A 17,233-nucleotide genomic window follows, 5' to 3' on the forward strand; every position below is an offset into this window, starting at 1 on the left:
GATCTCATGTACAGTGCAAAGTGGCTTCCAAGGCAGCTTCTCTTGCACATGCAGGCCCAGAGTTTCCTTTCCTAGGAACAAAACAAAGGGTGTGGTTATATGGGTTGAATTGTGTCCCCTCCACCAAATTCATATGACGTAGTTCCCAGTACCTCAGACTGTGACTGTATTTTGAGACAGGATATTAACATAGAAGTAATCAAGATTAAATGGAATCATTAGGCTGGGCCTAATCCAATATGACTGATGTTATAGAAGGAGAAAATTTAGAAACAGAGAGGTACACAGATAGGAAAAGGTCATGTGGAAATGAAGACAAAGATTGAAGTGTTACAACAGAAACAAAGGATGCCAAAGATTACCAGCAAACTACCAGAAGCTAGGAGAGACACATGGAATGGTTTCTCCATCACAACTCTCAGAAGGAACCAACCCTGTGGGCTGGGCACTTTGATTTTGGACTTGCAGCCTTTAGGATTCAGACAATGAATTTCTGTTGTTTAAGCCACTCAGTTTGTGGTGCTTTGTTATAGTGACCTAACATATTAATGCAATAAATGTCTGTTATTGCTCTCTGTATCTTTTAGGATGCTCTGGCTTCAAACAACAGAACACTGAACTATGATCTGAATAATAATGAAATTTGTTATTTCACAAGAGAAATTCAGAGATAGGGCTGTCCCAGGATTCATTAAATTCAATGGTTTAACAATGTCAGGGCTCTAGATTAGCTACTTGCAATCAACTGAATTGAGAGCTGTTGGAGCACTCAGATGACCCTAAACAATGATAGAATTCATGCAAGGTATGTTTTATTTCTAGTTTATGTTTATGCTGCTTCATATTTAGTCTTTGATGTCCCAACCCTGGATGATGTGTGGTTTACAGGGTTTCAACCTCTGAGGAACTTGGACTCCAACTTTTGTCTTCCTAGCACAGTCAGAATATTGCTGAGACTCCAAGTCGCTTTGGCTATATTTACAAAAGTCCTATGGACAAAAGTGGACCAAATGACTCTAGGTTTTCCCATCCAAAATTACATCTAAATTTCATAATTGTACACTCTTTTATTACTTCTTTGGTAATGGTAGCAACATGTTCTTTTAAAAATATAGTCTTTTGAGGCTGGGGATAGAGTATTTGCCCCTCATACATAAGGCCCTGGGTTCAATCCCTGGTGTGTGTGTGTGTGTGTGTGTGTGTGTGTGTGTGTATCTTTTCCTTATGAGGAGAGTAGTTCTGATTTACCTCATCTGTAATGATCATATTCATTCTATTTGTTCAAGTTTTATCTCTAAAACAAAAAATTATAGAAGTTGCCTATATAACCATCTCTTTCAACCAAGAGGAAACCACTATTGTGAATTTTTTTATCATTTCATATTTGATATATAGGAACATATCCTCAAACTATGCATAGTATTGTTCTATGTATTTTTCATCATAATGTCTTTGATATCTATTCATTTTGCTATGCTAATGGCATAGTACTTTAATTTTAATGCCACATAGTATTTCTTTTTTTTCATGTTTTATATCACATTTATTACATTGCATAATTATTGTTTTATTTTATTATTGTTGTTAATATCTTACTGTGCCAATATATAAATCAAACTTTATTTTTTATTTATTTATTTTTTATTATTTTTATTGGTTGTTCACAACTTTACAAAGCTCTTGACATATCATATTTCATACATTAGATTGAAGTGGATTATGAACTCCCAATTTTACCCCAAATGCAGATTGCAGAATCATGTCGGTTACACATCCACAATTTTACATAATGCCCTATTAGTAATTGTTGTATTCTGCTACCTTTCCTATCCCCTACTATCCCCCCTCCCCTTCGCTCACATCTTCTCTCTCTACCCCATCTAGTGTAATTCATTTCTCTCCTTGTTTATTTTCCCATTCCCCTCACAACCTCTTATATGTAATTTTATATAGCAATGAGGGTCTCCCTTCATTTCCATGCAATTTCCCTTTTCTCTCTCTTTCCGTCCCATCTCATATCTCTGTTTAAAGTTAATCTTTTCTTCCTGCTCTTCCTCCCTACTCTGTTCATAGTTGCTCTCATTATATCAAAGAAGACATTTGGTATTTGTTTTTTAAGGATTGGCTAGCTTCACTAAGCATAATCTGCTCTAATGCCATCCATTTCCCTGCAAATTCCATGATTTTGTCATTTTTTAGTGCTGCGTAATATTCCATGGTGTATAAATGCCACATTTTTTTTATCCATTCATCTATTGAAGGGCATCTGGGTTGGTTCCACAGTCTAGCTATTGTGAATTGTGCTGCTATGAACATCGATGTGGCAGTATCCCTGTAGTATGCTATTTTAAGGTCTTCAGGGAATAGTCCGAGAAGGGCAATAGCTGGGTCAAATGGTGGTTTCATTCCCAGCTTTCCCAGGAATCTCCATACTGCTTTCCAAATTGGCCGCACCAATTTGCAGTCCCACCAACAATGTACAAGTGTACCCTTTTCTCCATATCCTCGCCAGCACTTGTTGTTTGACTTCATAGTGGCTGCCAATCTTACTGGAGTAAGATGGTATCTTAGGGTGGTTTTGATTTGCATTTCTCTGACTGCTAGAGATGGTGAGCATTTTTTCATGTACTTGTTGATTGATTGTATATCCTCCTCTGAGAAGTGTCTGTTCAGGTCCTTGGCCCATTTGTTGATTGGGTTATTTGTTATCTTATTGTCTAATTTTTTGAGATCTTTGTATACTCTGGATATTAGGGCTCTATCTGAAGTGTGAGGAGTAGTCTTTTGATGGCTTCTTCAATTTCATCCATTGATATTGGTCTGTTCAAATTGTGTGTATCCTCCTGACTCAGTCTGGGCAAATCATATGACTTAAGAAATTTATCGATGTCTTCACTATCTTCTATTTTATTTGAATATAGGTTTTCAAAATAATTTCTAATTGTCTTCTGTATTTCTGTAGCATCTGTTGTGATATTGCCTTTTTCATCCCGTATGTTAGTAATTTGAGTTCTCTCTCTTCTTCTCTTCATTAGCATGGCTAAAGGTCTGTCGATCTTATTTATTCTTTTGAAGAACCAACTTTTAGTTTTGTTAATTTTTTTCAATAGTTTCTTTTGTTTCAATTTCAGTGATTTCCTCTCTGATTTTAATTATTTCTTGCCTTCTGCTACATTTGCTGTTGTTTTGCTCTTCCTTTTCTAGGGCTTTGAGATGAAGTGTGAGTTCATTTATTTGTTGGTTTTTTCTTTTTTTGAGGAATGACTACCAGGCGATGAATTTTCCTCTTAAAACTGCTTTCATTGTGTCCCATAGATTCCAATATGTTGTGTCTGTATTTTCATTTATTTCTAAGAACTTTTTTATTTCCTCCTTTATGTCTTCTGTAACCCATTGATCATTCAGTAACATATTGTTCATTTTCCATGTGATGTAGGATTTTTCCTTCCTTCTTTTATCATTGATTTCCAGTTTCATTCCATTATGATCAGATAAAATGCATGGTATTATCTCCACCCCTTTATATTTACTGAGGGTTGCCCTATGGCATAATATATGGTCTATTTTTGAGAAGGATCCATGTGCTGCTGAGAAAAAAGTATATCCATTTGATGATGGTTGATATATTCTATATATGTCAGTTAAGTCTAGGTTATTGATTGTGGTATTGAGTTCTATAGTTTCTTTATTCATCTTTTGTTTGGAGGATCTGTCCAATGGTGAGAGAGGTGTGTTGAAGTCACCCATAATTATTGTGTTGTGGTCTATTTGATTCTTGAACTTGAGGAGAATTTGTTTTATGAATGTTGCAGCACCATTATTTGGTGCATAAATATTGATAATTGCTATGTCTTGTTGGTGAATGGTTCCTTTTAACAGTATATAATGTCCTTCCTTATCCCTTTTGATTAACTTAGTCTTGAAGTCGATTTTATTCGATATGAGGATGGCCACCCCTGCTTGCTTACAAGGACCGTGTGTGTGGTATATTATTTCCCATCCTTTCACCTTCAGCCTGTGTATGTCTTTTCCAATCAGATGTGTCTCCTGGAGGCAGCATATTGTTGGATTTGTTTTTTTAACCCATGATACCAGCCTATGTCGCTTTATTGGAGAGTTTAAGCCATTAACATTCAGAGTTACTATTGATATATGGTTTGTACTTCCAGCCATGTTTGATTATTTATCCTTTTTTTAAAAAATTTAGTTTGTTTCTCCATGATTATCTTTCCCCTTGCCCTCTGTCTTCACCAAGGCACTTCCCACTGATGGTTTTGGTTATTGTTTTTCATTTCTTCCTCGTGTAGTGTTTTGCTCAAAATGCTTTGCAATGCTGGTTTTCTGGCTGCAAATTCTTTTAACTTTTGTTTATCATGAAAGATTTTTATTTCGTTGTCATACCTGAAGCTTAATTTTGCTGGATACAGAATTCTTGGTTGGCATCCATTGTCTTTCAGTGTTTGAAATACATTGTTCCATGACCTTCTTGCTTTCAGCGTCTGTGATGAAAAATCCGTTGTTAACCTTATTGGTTTACCCCTGAATGTAATCTGTCTTCTTTCTCTTGTAGCTTTTAATATTTTCTCTTTGTTCTGTATATTGGATATCTTCATAACAATGTGTCTTGGCGTTGGTCTACTGTGATTTTGTGTGCTCGGTGTCCTGTATGCATCTTCAATTTGTATATCTGTTTCCTTTTTTATTTCTGGAAAGTTTTCTGTAATTATTTCATTCAGCAGGTTACTCATTTCCTTGGTTTGAATCTCTGTACCTTCTTCTATCCCGATGACTCGTAAGTTTGGTTTTTTTATGTTATCCCATAACTCTTGGATGTTTTTCTTGTGATTTTTTACCAGCCTTTCTGAGTTGGCTAGACTCTTTTCAAGATGACATATTTTGTCTTCATTATCTGACGTTCTGGCTTCTACTTGCTCCACTCTGTTAGTGATACTCTCAATTGAGTTTTTAATTTGGTTTATTGTTTCCTTCATTTCTAGAATTATTGTTTGATTCTTTTTTATAATCTCTATCTCCTGATAAAGATGCTTAACTTCTTCTTTTATCCGTTTATGTAATTCATTCTCAATGTGTTCTTTCGCTGCTTGAATTTGCTGTCTCGTATCCTCTTTAAGGTTCCATTCCATCTGTCTAAGGTGTTCCTTGAGTTCTTTATATGACCATTTTTCTGATGACTCTAGGTCCTCCTGAATATTTAGGCTGTCCTGCATTGTTTGTACTCCTTTTCTTCCTTGCTTTTTGAAGCTGCTCATGTTACTTCTTGTTCTGTTTGACTGATGAGTTACTGTTTACTCCTATAAATGTATTTGATGCTTGGGAGGAAAGGTATTAGAAGGGAAGGGAAGAAGTCACTAAAGAGAATGAGAGTAAGCAGGTAGAATTCAAGGAAGGGGGAATAAGAAAATTGAAAAGAAATGAAAAGACAAAAGAAGAAAAAAAATAGGAAATAAAAAAAGAAAAAAATTTTTAAAAATAATAATAATAAAAAAATTATTTAAAAAAATTAAAATTAAAATTAGAAGAAAAAAATTTTAAAAAAATGTAAAAAAAATTAAAAAACAACAAGAAAGAAAAGTGAAAATGAAAGAAAAAACCCAAATCAAAAAAAAAAGAAAAAAAAACTAATAAATGCAGTCTTAGAGTTTGATTAACTTCTCTTCCAGTAGGTGGCGCTGTGCCCACCAGGCCAAGTTTCTCCTGTCAATACGCGGGAACCAATCACTGTGCAGCAGCTCCTCCCAGACTGGGCGAGTCTCCAATCCTGAGTGCCTAGGGCCTCCTCTTGTGTCTAGTCACTTCCCCACTTTTCCTCTAGTCAGGCCCCTCTCACGGGTGCCGCTCACCACAATACTGGCTACACGCCAGGTCTGGTGCTCCGGAGCCCTGTTTTCATGAACGACTGGGCACACTCTCCCTGTTTACCATTCCCTCAGACCCTAAGTTTGTAGAGCTTGGGGCTGAGAATCCTCAGCGAATTTTACTTGCCCTCCGGTAGCCATGCCCCCGGTAGCTGGTGCAAGAGACCTCAGTTGTTAGCACTGGTGGGAGCAGTAGCCGGGAGTTCCGCGCTGCGGGTCCCGCGCCACGTCTGATTCCCTGGGTCTGACTATCGCGCTCACGGGAGAGCTGGGGGGGCCCTTAAGGTTTCCCCGATGTGTGGAGAGGGAAGGCTAGGGGATTACACACCTGTAGCCGCAGGTTTCAATGAAGTTATCTCCTCCGCCGCAGTCTGGTGACGTCAGTTCTCTGCCATAGTGGTGTCTCTTGCAAATGGCGACAGTTTGTTTCCCTTTGCCGGGTGACCAATTCAACGGGTGGGTCCTTACTGTCTCTCCCAAGCCCGTTTCAAACCTGTGGCCACTACCTATGAAGGCTCAGTTGGCATTTACCTCCGTAGGAACAGAAGGGCCGACCAGTTGTTTCAGCCGGATGGATTAGAGCTCACATAGTATTTCTTATATGGCTGCACCACAATTTTCTCATTCATTCTCCTGTTGATGAACATTGGGGTTATTTGTGTTTTTAAATGAGCAATCTGATACAAGAAGATTTACGTACACAGTGGTAGTTCTCTCCAGGGTGTTTACTTAACCATATTATTTGTATCTGACTCAACAAAGATGAGAAAGCAGTGCCTTTTAGGCATACAAAAAGCTAAGATGAAAGTTTCATGCTTGAAAATGTCCTAAGGGGAATTTAAAATTCTCAGTTGACAAATGAAGACCAGATCTTGATGTCTGGAAAACTCTTTAAGTAAAATTTTTATCAAAATTGATGAAGGAAATTGGGGGCCCCATCCTTATCCAAGTGTATCTATTGTGCATGATACTTGGCTGGACAGATGACAGAGCTGATCACATTGAAGTGATATTGGATCTCTGGGGGTTTGCTCTGAAGAGGGCTTTGCATGCTGCAAGGTAGACGGACCTTGGTTCCATACTCTTCCTGCAACTTCCAAGCAAGTCACTGTGGTTAAATATGTTTACCTTAGTTTTCTTACCCAGTTCAGTGTTTTGTAATCTTTGAAAATACTTGCTTCTTTTTCATCAACTTTGAAATCCTGTGCTTCCTTTCATACTGCTTTATCATTCCTTGATTTTCCCTACCATGTTATTATGAAAACATTCAATCATACCAAGGTTAAAAGAAATTTACAGTGAGCAACTACATGTTTATTATTGGATTTTATGATGAACATTTTGCTATTTTTGTTACATTAAACATCTGTCCATCTATCTATGTCTCTATCAATCCATTGTGTGTGTGTATATGTGTGTGTGTGTGTGTGTGTGTGTGTATGTATGTGTATATTTTGGTTGAATAGGAAAGTAAGATTCAAATATCTATATATTTTACCTCTAAACCCTTCAGTGCAAATATTATTAAACTCAATACATCTTTATTTTTATTGAAATAAAATTTATATATAGTGAAATGCAGCAACCTTCTACCTACCATTCTATGGGCTTTACTGAATGCATGCAGCATGCACTAAATTATCTAAACCCCTATTAAGATAGACAATGTTGCCAGCATTCCAGAATTTTCCTTCATGCTCCTTTCCAGTCAATTCTTGTCTTCACCTCCCACAGGCAACCATTGTTCTCATTTTTCTACCATACATTAGTATTTTTAAAAGCTTTTATTTGGAAATAATTTTAAACTTGCCAAAAAGGTGCAAGAAAAACAATATTACAAAAACTGTCCTGATATACTTCACCTAAATCCACCTCACATTAACATTTAATTTATTTGATTTGGCATTTGCTTTCTTTCTGTGTATACAGATTTTTTTTTCTGAATCATTTGAGACTAAGAAGCATGCAACCATAGATTAGTTTTGCCAGTTCTAGAGCTTCATAGAAATAGAATCACACAGCATGACTTCACTTTTTAAATTTTTATGAAAGTAAAATATTCACATAGTTAAAAAATCAATAGTGCTGGAAGGTTTTTTAATGAAAAACAACAGTCCTTTTTAACCATTCACACTCATCAGTCCTGCCCCTGAGAGTCAATCTCTTTTAACTCTTAACCACTGTTTGTGAAAATTACTTCCTTATTCCTAAAATAGACTTATATTTTTGCTTTTGTTTAGACAGTTTGTTTAGACATTGTTCTGCTTTAGATATAGATGGCCTCCAAAGGCACTGGGCTAAAGGCTTGGTGGCCAGCCTGTGGTCCTGTTGGGAAGTGGTGCAATCTTTGAAGGTGGGGCATAGTGGAAGGCAGTAAGGTCACTGGGGACATACCTTAAAGGGAATATTGAGGCCCCAGACCTTCCTTCTATCTTTCTTTGCTTCCTGGCCTCCATGAAGTAAGCAGCTTGGCTTTGCCACATGCTTCCTCTAATGAACCTCTGCCTCACCACAGACCACCAAACAGTGGAGTTAACCAACTGTAAACTGAAACCTCTGAAATCATGAGCCAAAATAAATCCTTTCTCCTTTTGATTATCTCAGGTATTTTGTTACAGTGATGAAAAGACATTGTCTGATCATTTTATATCATGGTAGATCCATTTATGTGTTATTCCATTAATCTGTACATTCAACAAATAATTTTGGGATTAACATAAGTTTTAATTTTTTGAGGGGGGGTAAATACCTTGCAGTGGTATTGTTAGGCCTATATTCAGTGTATGTTTAATTTTGTAAGATGCTGATGAATTTGATTTGCAGTGTCTGTGCCATCTTGCTTTTTCAAAAGCAAGCTTCAGTTGCTGTGCATCTTCAACCCAGTATTGTCAATATTATTGATTTGACCTTTTTAAACAGGCGTGTGGTGATCATTTTTTATTTCTCTATTGACTAAAGCTGATGAGTATGTTTTCATGTGCTTATGTCCATTTGTAATTAATCTTTTGTAAAATGTATATTTAAATGTATTTTTCCATTTACCAAAGTTAATTTTCTTATTGTGGAGTCTTCTACTTTTTTATTTTTGCTGTACTGGAGATTAAACTCAGGGCCTTGCACCAGCTAGTTGCATGCTTTACCACTGAGCCATACCCGAAGCCCTACTGTTGAATTTGAAGAGTTCTTCATATATTCTGCAAGCAAGTCCTTCATCAGATGTGTGGTTTTCAAATATTATGTTCCAGTCTGTGACTTGCATTTTTGTACTCTTAGCAGTATATTTTGTAGAGGAAAAGTTTGTAATATTGATTAAGCCCTATTTATTAACTATTTTCTTGTATTGATCATGCTTTTGTCATCATATCTAAAAACTAATTGCCTAACCCAAGGTCATAAACATTTCTCATGCTCTCTTCTAAAAATTTGTATGGCTTTATGTTTTATATTCAACCTTCTGATCTACTTTGAGTTAATTTTTGGATAGTGTGTGGACTTTTGGTGCAATGCTTTTTGCATATCAATATATATTGGTACAATTGTTCAAGCACAATTTATTGAACATATCCTTTCCCCATTGAATTTCCTTTGCTCAAAATCAATTGGCCTTGGGCTGAGGTTGTGGCTCAGTATTACAGTGCTTGCCTTGCATGCGTGAGGCACTGGGTTCGATTCTCAGCACCACATAAAAATAAATAAATAAATATATTGTGTCCATCTACAAATATATATATATATATATATATATATATATATATATATATATAATCAGTTGACCATATTTATGTGGATCTATCTATGAACTCTGCATTTTATTTCATTAATCTATGTGTATCTCTGTTCCTTTTCTTTGCAAAAACCACTATTACCTCTTTGTATCCTTCCAGAGATCTCCTATGTATATATAATTATGCATATAAGCACATTTGCTTTTCTTTTTATGTCTACTGAAATAGGCACATAGCTTACACATAATTCTACACCTTGCCTTTTTCATTAACCTTATATTAAGAGATAGGTAGATATCAGTTTTATTCAATTAAATATATCATATCACAGATCTATTACTGCATTATATTCCATTAAGTGGGACTATCATAATTTATTGAATCAATTTTATATGCTGAATATATATTTATATATATCTTCAAAACTCTTGTTATATAAAACAATTCTTCAGTGCATACCCTTGTACAGCTTTCAGTCTACACACATATGACTATACCTATAGGATCAATTCTTAGAAATAAAATTCTTGAGTCAAATATACATGTTTTACATTTTATAGATTTGGTTAGGTTTCCCTCCTAGAGATTGTTCCTAAAGATTTAATCTTCCATCTACAATGAATTAGAGTATCCATTTTTCCCCCAAGCAACATGCAATTTTTGTTAATCTGATGGGTGAAACATTGTATCTCATTGTGGTTTAAAAGCATGTTTACATATTTATAAGTGAAGTTGAGTATTTTCTCATTTGTTTTTTTATTTTTTAAGAGCCTTTCATTTATATTATTTTCCTATTTATCTATAAGGTTATTTTTCTTTATTTGATTTGTAACACACACAGACACTCACACACACACACACACACACACACACGTGCATGCACATATATAAAATCAGATTTCTGTAACTTGCTTCCAAAATGCACCTGACACAACATCTTGTGGGCAAGATAACGTGTGTGTGTGTGTGTGTGTGTGTGTGTGTATGTGTGTACGTTCCTTTGCACATGAGATACATCAGTTAGGAATATTTTTTATAGTGATGTAGAAAACCTGATTATAGTGCTTCTGTTATTTTTCTAGGGTTGTCATAACAAAATATCACACACTAGGTATTTTAAACAACATAAATTCATTTTCCCACAGTTCTGTAGGCTAGAAGTTCAAGATTAAGGCATTATTATTTGCTTTTTCTTGTGTCTGTCTCCCTAGCTTGAAGACAGTGGTCTTCCTATGTCCTTGCGTGGCCTTTCCTCTGTATGTGCACATCCCTGGTGTCTTTTATTATAAGAACATTAGTCATATTGGATTAGGGCTCTACCCTTATGATCTCCTTTAACTTTAATTATTTCTTCTCCAACTACAGTCACATTGAGGGTCAAGTACTCAACATATGAATTTTTGGGAAATGTATTTCAGTCCCTAACATTCCTCTGGTCCTCCAAAATCCATATCCTTCTTGCATGAAAAATACATTCACTCAATCCCAACAGCTCATTAACTCATTCCAGAATGAATCCTAAATCTAATCTAGATATCATCTATATCAGTGGAGTGACAGTATTATTCTTGTGTGCTAGCCTTGCTCCTGTTGCACTGGTTGGTAGCAGCATGGCCTGTGGAACCCAAGGAAGGGATAGCCTTGTCCACCAGGCCTGTGGTGGCAGTGGCAGTCTTTATGAATTCTCAATCACCTTTGGGACATTCTTTTCTTTTCTCAAATGATGTTTGGCAATGAAAGGTCTGTGTGAATCAGGAAATGGACTTTGGTTTTTACTCTGATCAAGGTAGAGAACCACTGTGGGGTTTTAAAAACAGGAATGACCTGGTATAGGTATGTCTTGAAAGTATCACTCTGACTACCCTGTTGAGAATAAGCTATAAGGGGGCGAACAGTTAAGATACTATGGAAGGGCAGCAGAATACAACAGACACTAGTATGGCAGTATGTAAAAAAGTGGATGTGTAACCGATGTGATTCTGCAATATGTATTTGGGGTAAAAATGGGAGTTCATAACCCACTTGAATCTAATGTATGAAATATGATATGTCAAGAGCTTTGTAATGTTGTGAACAACCAATAAAAAAAATTTTAAAAAGATACTATTGCGATAATCCAGGTGAGAGTGAAAGATGTCCTGAGTGAGGGTGGTGATTAAGATGATGGAAAATGATAGAATTCAAATATCTCATGGTCATTGGCTGCTGTGTGTGTGTGTGTGTGTGTAAGATGTAGACACAAAAGCACTTACTGGGAGTCTCTGTGTAGATAGAGATTATCAACTGGTAGCCTACAGTTGAGATTTGGGGCAAAAAGCCAGACTTTTCTCCTGGGATTCTCAAATCTCAGATGTAGTATGTGGAGATCTTTGTTTTTTGCTCAGATAAGCCATTTTCTCCAACAGCAATTCTTCCTATCTTGTAGCAGGGTGGGATATAAACCTGCTGTCAATTTTGGAGCCCAGCAGGTGAGAACTTTGAAGGTAGAAACAGAGATAGAAACAGACTCACCATTTCAGGAGCAGGCTTTCAAGATCTCTTTGTTTTGAGCCCTAAGACTTACCCTGGCTTTCTAGCATACTGGTATCTATTAAGTCCTGACTGTCTCCATTTAAGCTTTCGGGAAATAAAAACTTCCAATTTCTTGTCTGGATGCTTGTAACCATATGTAGATAGATATTCAACCAACATCTTATTTTCAGTTCTGCACGTCACATCTGCTTTATTGGTGCCTCTCAGAGGTTTTACAGAGCAAATCAGTTAGCCTATGTTCACCATCCTCCTGTATGGGCATTTAAAGTTGTAGTTTTCTCCTCTCTGTTCTACTTCTAAGAATCATTGAAATCTCTCCATATTGTTTTAGTCCTTATAGGTTTATTACATTTTTATTTCTTTGCTATCATTTTTAGAGACTTTAGGAGGAAAAGGAGACAAATATGCGCTGTCAAATCACATCTTTAACCAGGTGAATACACTTTTTTTTTTCCAAATTTCATGTAACTATGCAGATGCTGATTTCCTTTCCTCACAGTGAGGACCATTGATATATTACATGGGGCAACTCTATAGGATTTTAGTGCTCTACTTCAGAAACAGAGTTCTATTTCCAGTTATTCTATTTACTAGCTGTGTGACTATGGAAAACTCACTTAAGTTCTGTGAGCTTCACGTTCTTCATATTCAAAATGAAGGCAAATAGTATTCTATTGTGTGTGTGTGTGTGTGTGTGTGTGTGTGTGTATACATATAATTCACCTCATTTTAAACATGAAGAAACAATGTTTTGGGAACCTGATGCACAGCAAGCAGGATAACTATAGTTAATAATGTACTATTTACTTGAAATTTGCTAAGAGAGCAGACTTTAAGTGTTCACCCCCACCACACACACAATGGAAACTATGTGTAGAAGGAAATGTTAATTAATTTTATTTGGTAATCATTACAAAATATATACATGTATCTAATTATCACATTGTATACCTTGAATATATACAATTTTTATTTGTTGGTTATACCTAAATAAAGTTGGAGAAAGAAAATGGCAATGATTATTAAATCATGTCAAGAGATGTTTTAAGTACTTAATGAGTTAATTTATGTAAATCTGTTAGCACAAACTTAGGTCCATGCTTGATAAAGGTTATATATTATTATTGAGTCTCTTCTTGCAAGCAAGTCTGTAATTTTTCATCAAAGTTTTCATCAAAGTTGCTCCCTCTGCTGGGAGGGAGACTAGTTTAGTGAGTATAAGGTATGCTTACATCTCCTAGGCTTTGACCACACTAGGTTATGATTCTTTAAGTTGTATCTATTGTTTATAAATCTGAGAATTTCTGCTTAGTAGGAGGTATGAAGATTGCCTCATTCATCTTATTATTTAGTCATTCACTCTTTAATTCACTAATCTAACATTTGCTGAGTTTTTTTTTTAAAGAGAGAGTGAGAGAGGAGAGAGAGAGAGAGAGAATTTTTAATATTTATTTTTTAGTTCTCGGCGGACACAACATCTTTGTTGGTATGTGGTGCTGAGGATCGAACCCGGGCCGCATGCATGCGAGGCGAGCGCGCTACCGCTTGAGCCACATCCCCAGCCCAATTTGCTGAGCTTTTACCATATATGTTGGGCACTGTGTTAGAGGTTGAGAGATAGTGAAGGTGAGTCTCAGGTAGACAAGATCCTTGTTCTCAAGGAAATAGTAGTCCAAGGAGTAAAGAGGCAAGAAAAGGCAATTTCAAAGCTGCATAATTGTGCTGTGATAATGCACATTCTACTGCAATTGAATAACTATATAAAGTGTGTCTCTTTCATTATCAGCACAATGATTTCATCTACCTGTTTATTGCTGTTGCCTCGTGTGTAGCATTGTGCCTGGTATATGTGGTATGCTCAATAAAAATCTTGTTATTAAATAAATATTATATAATGAAAATCTTTCTTTGAACTAGTTACACAAAAAAGGATGTACTTCAAAATTTTCCCTTTAATTTTCACAGAGGAGATCATTTTTGCAATGAATGTTTGTTCAATGAGTAAGTGAGCAGATTAATATTTGGCAAAAAATGAGCCAAAAGTAAGAGGAAGTACATTCTAACTTAATACATATTTCTTCAGTCACAACTATGTACCAAGCATGGTGCTGGGCATGGGTGATACAGAGAAGAATAAGACATGGCCTTTGTCTTTGAGGATCTCCAAGTCCAGTCTAGAGACAGTCAAATTAACAGTCAATTACAGTGCAGTAGAATAAGGGATGAAAATAAAGCTCAAGCTCAGAGTCCTAAGCTTGAGGGTTTTTGGGTAAGGCTGTAGCCGTTAAATATGGTTCTGAAGACATGTTCCATTTTCCACAGTAAGATTCAGTAGGGAAAAAATTGCTCAAAGAATTCATTTTTTTTAAAGAAAGTGTGAAAATCTCATTATTGTTAATGACAATAGAATACAGAAGAAAATGGAATGAAGAGCAATATCTAAATAAGCTATCATTATATATGAAATGGAGTCATTTAGTGGTTAAGTGATGTTTGTTTGGAAGTTATCTTGACAGTTGCTTTTGGAAAAAGATGATCAAATGCAAACCAAGAATTCCAGTTAATGCCATCATTATTTACTTAGTATAAATTTACAACAACAAGAAAATATGTTAGTGAAAACAAAATATCACTTCAAGAATTGAGAATGATTTCCATCTCTATTGTTGTGCATCACTTTTCCTTAAAAACTCTGTTTATCACTTTACTACTAGAAACAATGACTGAATTGATGAAAACTGTATACTTCCGTAGGAACAATAAAAAACTATGACTTAGAAGTCACCTCTCCATCGCAATAACAAACAGAAAGCTGAGCAAACTACAAGATCAACAAATTTTAGATTCATCAGAGAAGTGAGGTGATAGGACAAACCATCACCCCTGAGGTTGAAAAGACAAGCAGATCTCAACTTACCAGAGCAGAAATCTATGAAGAGAGACTTTCCCCAAAACCAGTTCTGGGGTAGGAGAATCTTAACTGTAATGGACAAATTGTTGTAGGCTCAATGTGGATCAATCTAAGAGTTTAAAATTCCTAGGGAATCTAATCATAAGGAGATGCATATTTGTGAGTCTTATTTCTGGGAGCTCTACCAGGTCCTCACTATGAATATCAGAGAAAAATCTCTTTGTGTTTTTAGTAGGAGAAAGTGAAAAGGAACTATTTTAAATATGACAGAACATTCTATCCTTCTTTACAAGGCCTGCCTGCAGGAGAAACTGTTTTACCAAAGCTTCACCTGGGAGATTTTATGTGAATCTACACTATCTGGGGGAAAGGAAAAACCCAACTCCAGCTTTCTCCAGGCTTCCACATGGGGGAAGAGAGATATGAGTCTTCATCACCCCATAGCCATCCTGTTTCATTAAATGAAGAGGACTTATAAGTTTTGGTGAAGTTCACAGTTCAGGGTCAGAAGCTCACCAAAAGACTAAGACCTAATTATAGAAATCTAAAATGATCCCCCTTCTTCAAACCATCACACTACATTACTGATATAAGATATCCACCTTTCAACAAAACATTACAAGGCTTATTCAAAGGCAAACCAGTGTAGACTGGACATAGCCAAGGAAAGAATCTGACCTTGAGTATATGACAATAATAACTTCCCAAACTAAAAGGCAAAAGAGAAAAACCCCTAGGAAAAAAACAGAATATCTAAAAACTGTGAGACAACTATAAGAAGTATAACACGTGTAATGGAATACCAGAAAATGAAATAAAAGAGAAAAGAACAGAAGCAATATTTGAAGCAATAATGAATGACCAAAAAAAAAAAACACAAACAGAAAATCTTTCACCTGGGCATATCATGTTCAAGCTGTGAAAAATCAAAGATAAAGGAAAAATCTTGAAAGAAGTCAGAAAAACCATTTTACCTATAGAGGAACAATGATAAGAATCAAATAGTGACTTCTCCCCAGAAACCATTCAGTCAATAAGAAAATGTAGTGAAACATTTAAAATGTTGAGAGAGATAAACCACCAACTTAGAATTCTGTACCTTGAAAAATTATCCTTCAAAAGTGAAAAAGAAACAAAGATGTTCTCAAACAAAAACTGAATGTGTTGTCAGTTAACCTACCTTGCAAGAAATGTTAAAAGAAATTCTTCAGAGAGAACATAAATCAGAAATTCAGATCATCATATAGAAGAGAAGAATATTAGAGAAGGAATAAGTGAGGATAAAATAAAGACTTATTTTTCTTATTCCTAATTGTTCTAACAGATAAGAGTTACTTAAAATAATAAACAAAGGGCCTGATGGTGTATCTCAGTGGTAGAGCACTTGCCTAGTATGAGCAAGGGCCTAGGTGCCATGCACAACACTTCAAAAAATATGAATGGTATATATGTTTTTGTATGAGGGAAATGAATGACAGCAATGATACAAAGAACAGGATGTAGGGATTAGGGATGTTTTATAATTATGTGGTTCTTACACTATCTGTGAAACTGTATAATGTTATTTGAAAGTGTACTTGTAAATGCTCATTACAAACTCTAAGACAACCACTAAAAAGTAGAAAAACAATTAATGTTATGAAATAAGAGAAAACAGAATCATATAAAATGCTCCATTAAAAGCATGAAAGGCAGAAAAGAGTGGAAGACAAACATAGGAATTAAGAACAAGGCTAGGGGCTGGGGCGGTGGCTGAGCGGTAGCGCACTTGCCTGGCATGTGTGAGGCACTGAGTTCAATTCTCAGCACTGCATATAAATAAATAAAATAAATGTCTATCAACAACTAAATTTTTTTTTAAAAAACAAGGCTAACAGAAAATAGTCACAAATGTGGTAGATATTAATCCAATTCTTTTAATAATCACTTTGATCATTAATGGTCTAAAAGTACCACTGAACTGAAATCAAATTCCATTTATGAATGAGTTTGGATGAATCCAACTTCTATGTAAAACTATAAAAATGTAATAAAAAATAGCTAAAAAGAGATTGATATTTTTAGAGTGGATCAAAAAACCAGACACAACTATATTTTATCTAAAAGAAACTCACTGTAAATATAAAGATACATATAGATTAATATAAAGGTAGATATAGATTAAAAGTAAAGAGATATAGGATGATATA

The sequence above is a fragment of the Spermophilus citellus genome, assembly GCF_964194105.1.
Source record: "Spermophilus citellus genome assembly, chromosome: X".
In the NCBI taxonomy this organism is placed as follows: domain Eukaryota; kingdom Metazoa; phylum Chordata; class Mammalia; order Rodentia; family Sciuridae; genus Spermophilus; species Spermophilus citellus.